Source organism: Myotis lucifugus, unplaced genomic scaffold (assembly GCF_000147115.1).
Source record: "Myotis lucifugus unplaced genomic scaffold, Myoluc2.0 scaffold_112, whole genome shotgun sequence".
NCBI lineage: Eukaryota > Metazoa > Chordata > Mammalia > Chiroptera > Vespertilionidae > Myotis > Myotis lucifugus.
Genome location: NW_005871160.1, coordinates 219,437 through 226,972, shown reverse-complemented (window position 1 = coordinate 226,972; position 7,536 = coordinate 219,437).

The following is a 7,536-nucleotide window of genomic DNA, read 5'->3' as shown; positions in this document are numbered from 1 at the left end:
GAGGTGATTCAGCTGTGAATCCAGCAAGCAGAACGGATAAGCTTGGTCAGACTGACCCACCAGGAGTTAAAACATCATCTCATCAACATTATCTCATCAAAATCATCTCACCGCCTGATGACAATAGCTGACATCTGTTCCCCAGCCTCACTCCCCTTTATAAATCCTGTCCCCTGCACCTGCTGTAAGACAGGACTTGAATGCTTGTAAGCGCCCTGTATTCTTGGTGGCTAGCCTTCTCAATAAATGCCTTATATGATTCAGCCTTACCCCCACCCCTGGTGGTCAGTGCACATATAGTGACTGGTTGTTCTGCTGTTCAGTCGATTTGCATATTAGGCTTTTATTATATAAGAGAGAGAGAGAGAGAGAGAGAGAGAGAGAGAGAGAGAGAGAGAGAGGGAGAGAGAGAGATATGAGAGGAAAACAGTGATCAGTTGTCTCTTGCATGTGCCGGACCAGGTACTGAACTGGTAACCTTTTGGCATAGGGAACAACGCTCCAACCAACTGTGCCAAACCAGCCAGGGCTATATATTCATTATATTCCCAGCCTATAAACCATGGGACTTCTCTCCTCTCCATTTGGGAAATGTTTCATCTCCTCTTCCTACTTCCTCTGGGATTTATTTTTCCTGATTAGAGAAATCTGAGAGAAACCAATGTTTTGTAGGCTCGCACAGGGAAAGCAGAGGGCCTTTCATTCTCTTATTCTCTGTTACTTTCCTGCCATGATGAATGGGTTGTGAAACCACCATCTTCCATTCCATTGGCTGGCTGGGTGCCAAGCACACCCACCTTTCCCACAAGTGGACTGTAAGGCCTGGATTTGGAGGAGAGGAAGGTGGGAGGCACAGTTTTGGCCTCGGGGGTTTTGACAGGATTGCATGTAGCTGCCAAGTCACAGAGAGCACAACTCAGCAGTGGCTCAGAAAAATGAGTTTATTTTTCCTCATGTGACTGGATGTCCTGGGAAGGCAGTCCAGGGCTCTGAGGGCCGTAGAGACCAGGCTCCTGCACTCTCCACTGTCCGTCCTGAGTTGCCAGATGGCCTGAGATAACTGTGCTACTTCTGCTATCACATTCGCATGCAGGAAGAGGGGCAGAAGCAAAACGGTGTGTGCCAGTGGGCACCACTGCAGCCTCCTTTTCCAGCTCATCAGCCAGAACACCATGCAGCCATCCTCAGCTAGAGAGGCTGGGAAGTGAATGCTTCAGCATTTACTTGTTTATTTTTGGGAATGCTGCTGCCCTCAAACACGACTCTACTGATAGGAAAGAAGGGGGTGGGTTCTGAGTAAAGAATTAGAAACATCTGCCATAGGCAATTCTCATGTCTAGCTTTACCTGGGAACTCTGTTCTCTAGGGGAGGTGTGTGTGTGTGTGTGTGTGTGTGTGTGTGTGTGTGTGTGTGTAGGGGGTGCACTTGCTTGATCCTGAGATAAATTTTAAACTATTTGAGTTGCTTCCATGTGCCAGGAACCATTCTCGATGCTGGGAATACCGCAGTTTTCAAAACAAAGGCCTCACCCTTATAATGTTTCCATTCTCGTAGGGGATACAATGAACAGATGAAGTGTGTAATATGTTAGTTGAAGGGAGCAGGAAGTGCCCAGTGGTGGCTGAGGTGGTGGGTTGCAATTTTCAGTTGGATGCTCAGGGAAGACCAGTGTGAAGCCGATGGCATCTCAGTACTGACATGAAGGAGTGAGGGGCAGAGCCATGCAAATACCTGGGCAGGAGCACCCGGGGCTGAGCAGTCAGAACCACAGGCACAAAACCCTGGGTTCTTGTTTATTTCCATTGTACATTTGTTTTATGGAATCTCAATATTTTTATCTTAATTTATTCTTGTGGACATGGATACGTACATATAGTGTACTTCCCATAAAAGGGCCACGCTAGGGGTACTGGGTGCTTCCTCCCCCTTGGAAAAAACAAGGGGCCGGAATGTACATCTTAAGAAATTGTTCTGTGCCTTTTCCCACCTGTCTCCCTCTTCTGAATCCTGTTTCCTTATTGTCTTATTCTTTGGGGGACTACTATGAAAATGGACTTTGGAGTCTTGCTGGCTCTGAGTATGAGCCCTGGCCCTGACATTTCCTACCTGTGATCCAGGGCAAATCATTTATCCTCTCAGAGCCTGTTTGCTCATCTAAGTTGGGATGTTAATACCGCCTCGTTATCATCATAAAGGGTGTCCCAAAATTCACGCAAGAAGTAATTTTGATAGAAAACACAGGTTTATAATTAAAAATTGTAAATTTTTTATTGATTCCTAAAGTATTCAGTATAGGGTTATGTATGGAATAGCATATTGGGTAAATGGCCTCCACAGCTTTGCTGGCACATGCTCACTCTTTTGTTGAAATTTCCCATGACCGTTTTTGCATAAATGTGGCTGAATTTCGATGAGGCTCATTTTCATCTTGATGGCTTAGTTAATCGACAAAATTGTTGCATTTGGGGTTCAGAAAAATCCACGAGTGATTGTGAAGAAACAAATGCATCCACAACGTGTCACTGTTTGGTGTGGATTTTGGCTGGAGCATCCATGGACCATCCTTCTTCCAAAAATGCCGGCTGCTGCTCAGGCAAATAACAAAAGAGTGCATATATGCCAGCAAAGCCATGGAGGCCATTTACCCGATATGCTATTCCATACATAACCCTATACTATATACTTTGTGAATAAATAAAAAATTTACAATTTTTAATTATAAACTTGTGTTTTCTATCAAAATTACTTCTTGCGTGAATTTTGGGACACCTTTTATTTAATGAGATGATGTATATGAAGCACCTGCCACAGTGCTGGGGACCTGTCAGCCTTCTTCTCTTCACTGTATCTTTAATAATCCCTTTCCCATGGCTTTCGTTTGATTCAAGGAAGGTAGTCAATGATGTTATCCTATATATTAAAAGCATAGTATGCAAATTGTCCCCTTGACTGGGAGTTCTTCTGGGAGTTCGATGAGGGGGTGAGGCTGGCTGGGGGAAGGGAGAGAGCCCCTGGCTGACCACCGCCAGCCACTAGGGACCATGCCAGTGCAGTAATTTCATGCACTGGGCTTCTAGTATACATATAAAATCACCATATGGTATGGTGTCCTCAAAAATATATACACACTTTGAATAATTATTAATTACAATGGGTTAAATCTGAAAAGAAAGAAACATCAATTAAACTATCAACATTTTTGGGGGACAGTCTATGTGTGTGTGTGTGTGTGTGTGTATGTGTGTATGTGTGTGTGTAATTTAAATGAGCCTGTGTCAGAGATTTATTAAACTCATTAACGAAGGACTCAGCAGAATAGTGAAGTTGACGCAAAGGAAATTTAAAAGATCAGATATATAAAGTCATTGAAAGGATGCTGAACCAAGCTTGCTAATTTACATATAAAATCAGCCATGCTTTGCGCATCTCCACCCTCCCCACCAGTCTCCACGTGGCTTCTTCTGTAAATCCCTCAGCTAGTCTTCAGTTGGCCATTCAAGGTGATTGTTCTAGAATTTAGCTGTAATTCCAGTTTGGTCCTGGGAGGAGGTGAGTGTACCTTCCACCTCCTCTGCCATCTTAGATCTCCATAGTTGTGATTTTTGACCTTTTCATTGCAATTATTTGAAAACAATATCAGAACAAGTGCCCTGTTCTCTTTTTTGACCTGTGTTATCTCTGCTTTTAACCATTTTTCCTAAGCTTTCTTCTCCTTTCTTTCCTATCGTGTCTTCATTACCTGGTTCACCATTCTTGGGGGATATTCCTAGATGTAACCAGAGTTAGGAGAAAGGATTGGCCTCACATACCAATAATTCAGCATTATGAACACGTTGACGTGTGTGACGTGGTGGGAGAAATGGCTGGTTGCATTTGCATGTAAATCCTACGCAGCAGAAGTCTATGAATGACTGAGTTGGACAGCTAAAGCGAACATTGGATCCTTGTCTTTCTGCTTGACTGCACTGGCCTTTCTGGGTCTGGCACAGATTCCACTTTATAAATTTCCCAGGTGGTAACAAACTCCGGAACTTCTCTCTCCCTTCCTTGTTTGGTCAGTTGTCACCAGCAACATGTATACATTTTCCATTTCAGGTGTCACAAACTGAGTGCCCTTCGAGCCAAAGTTGGCCCTTAGACATGTTTCACTCAGACTGAACAGTTAATTTTTTTTAATTGACAATTAAAATATTTTGAGATTTCACATTATAGACTCACATTTTCAGCTTTCATGATACAAACAACAACAACAAAAAGAAACTCTAGGTATTACTGAGCCTGAGCTCGCTCACTCATTCAGGCTCTGGAGGGTCCTGGTGGGCATCTGAGTTTGTGACTTCTCTTCCTGGTTGGCACCCCTGCCCCTTCTTCAACCTCCCAGGAACCCCAGGGTTCGTGGAAGTGAAAAAAATTTTTTGACAGTTCTGACTTAAGCCGTGTTAGAACAATAGGGATCTCATTATTTATAAAGCCCAGTCTCCTTTTCCTGTCAATATCAGTTATACCAGCAAACTCGTTTTGCTTATTTTAAGTCTGGGGAACAAAGCAATCAGAAAAATAAAAATAGAGGCTGTAGTTTATCATTATGTCCTCTAGATGGCAGCATTGTACTGATATCTCAGTCCCCATCCCAGCCACCTTCAAAATGTTAGTTATATAATTTTCCAGTGGGAGTCATTTGGTTTCTAAATTTATTACAGTTTTTTTCAATAATGTAAAATTTATCAGTAAATAGGTGGTGTCCATAAGATGCAATATACAAAAGAACAAAACAATCCTTCCCCCGCCCCTTTTTCTGAGCTTCCCGAGTTGATTAGTAGAAACAGAACATATTGCAACGTATACTAGTAATTGTCACGATTATGTGGGCTGTTCATTTAGAGTGCGTGTGAGCACATGCGTACAGCTGCCACATCTGCAGTGCACATTGGAAAAATAGGCCTTCTCTGTGCATTCTGAAACATCTAATGTCTCTCATTTGGAGCAATTTCTTTATTTTATTTTGTGGATAATGAATGTTACCCACAATTATGGGAGGCAAGAGAGCAGAAAATAGTCTGTACTACAAGGGGGAGGTTCTTAGAGCTATACATATACAGAAGTAGACAAATGTGTGCTGTGTGTCGGCCTCATACATAAACAAGGCCAGTGCCAGGAAAGGGAAGTTGTGTGTGTTAATTAGATTAATGGTTTGAGAACAAACCCATTTCAGAGCAGCTAATTAAATATTTCATTTTGAGTTGTTTTGTGTAATTTGCTTTGGTATGCGCCGGATGAATATTAAGTATTCCATTTCATCTTCAAGCACAGCCCACTAACATTCCACTGATTTAATTCTTTGGTTTTGGTGCTTTGGGTCTCGAAAGTGGCGTCTTTTTCGTTCTGGTTAGTGCACTTGACAGCTGGGTGTGAAACAGGGACCCTGCAGTTTCCTTTAGCACAAGCTTGGCCAGTTAAAGTCCAGATTAGCCTACGTGGGACTTAAGCTTTCTGGTTGTCGTCACCTCGATGACATCCTAAAATGTAGGGTTGGAAGACCTCCATGGAGTGCTCTCGAATCCAGTGTTCAGGTGTCACAATTTCCCTGATAAACTGGTCCTCCGGTCCCGGCACACGCTTCCTCGGGAATGGAATGCTGTGGGTGCCATTGCATCAGCACTGGGTGACCGGGGACAGAGCGGGCCTTGGGGACACTCACCTCCCTGTGAGCACAGGGCAGGTGCACGCAGACAGGTGAGCAGGGTGCTGCCTGTTGAGCCCTGAGGCCACCGTGAGGCATTCCTGACCTTCTCACATAGCCCGCCCGTTGCTGAGATTTCATTGGAAATGGCACCTGGGTTGGGACCCATCTGTCTTCCCAGGCTTAGCCAGACAACTGGGCGCAGCAGGCAGCGTCGTGGCCTGGCCCTGCTATTATGAGAGAGACGGTTTTACCTGGATGGGGCAGTCTCCCCACACCCCGAATTGGATGCCTTAAATCTTTGCTGCAAGTGATGGCTTTTACCATTGTTCTGCTGCTGGCATACCCCCGCTTTCCGCATCCTGCCTGGAGCCTGGCTTTGGGTCATCCTTGGCAGCCCCCCTGTCGGATGTGCAAGAGAAAGGTCAGCAGTTGCTGAGGCTCTCGGCGGACATCTCCTGTTAGCATGAGCTGGATCCAGCCCGGTGAGATCGGAGAAGCAGCCTGTCCTCCTCACGTTCAGCTCCCAGCCCTGCTGGACCGGGAGTCAGACCTGACTTAGCCTATCCCAGACCGCCCCCCCCCCCCTCCCTCCTTTCCACGTCCTTCGGAACCTAAGTTAAGAGCATCTGTCTTTCGCCAAGCCTTCCCGGACACACCTCCGTCTCCACAACAGAATCTCCGCAAATAATGGGAAAGATCCCCCAGACGAGTGAGGAGTGAGGAGCTGCCTATCTTTCTGTCCAGGTTCTCATCGGCTCTCCCCGCTGGGACGATGGAATCTGAATCAAAGCATGGAAATGGCCACCTTCTCTGGAGCATTTAAAATTCTGACAACCTTTCTAGTTTCAAGAAAAATTTCCAGACAAGTCACCTTTTGTACAGAGCATGTGTTTTCAGCAGTGGAGCCTGTGGCTAATGGGATCTTGTTACAGGAAGCGGAGCTCTACATCACCACCTCGGGACAATCTCCGCTCGCCTCGGGTCTGGAAGTCATGTGTTAAGCCCAGCTCCCCTGTCAAAGGCTCCCCGTGTAATTGACAGAATCTGCGAAGGCTGAATGACTCGAGGAAACAGGAAGGGACGAGCAGGGCTGGGAGGCTGGTCTGGTGGGAAGGTGTCCTGACTTTAGACTTAGAGATTCTTAAAGGAAGAAGAGGTGATTTTTTAAAAAAAAGTATTTGAGAGAGAAAGGGGGGAGAGAGAGAGAGAGAGAGAGAGAGAGAGAGAGAGAGAGAGAGGTGTTGTTCTATTTATTTATGTATACATTGGTTGCTGTGGCCAGGGATGGCATATCAGAATGATGCTCTAACCAACTAAGCTATGCAGCGCTCTATCCAACTTTGCTACTTGACCATGGCCGAGGGGTGATTTTAAAAAATATATATTTTTTATTGATTTCAGAGAGAGAGAGCAACATCAATGATGAGAGAGAATCATTGATCGGCTGCTTCCTGCACACCCCACACTGGGGATGGAGCCAGCAACCTGGGCATGCGCCTTGACCTGGAATCATACCCTGACCTCCTGGTTCATAGGTCGATGCTCAACCACTGAGCTACGTTGTTGGGGCAAGAGGTGATTTTTGAGAAGATGAAATGGAGAGGGCGTTCCAGGTAGAGGGAATAGTGTGTGTAAAGTCATGGAAATAGGAAGTAGCTCACTATCTACACGCTCCTTTGGCTTCAAGCTCAGCTAAACCTTGCCTTCTGCAGAGAGCTTCCACGGACCACTTCAGGCCCCAGATACTGTCACTGTGTTGCCCATTTAATTCCTCCAGAGCAGGACTGGAGGTCCCCGGAGACCAGTTCCATCTTTTCCCGCATCCGCCCAGTCCCCAGGACTGAGGTCTGTG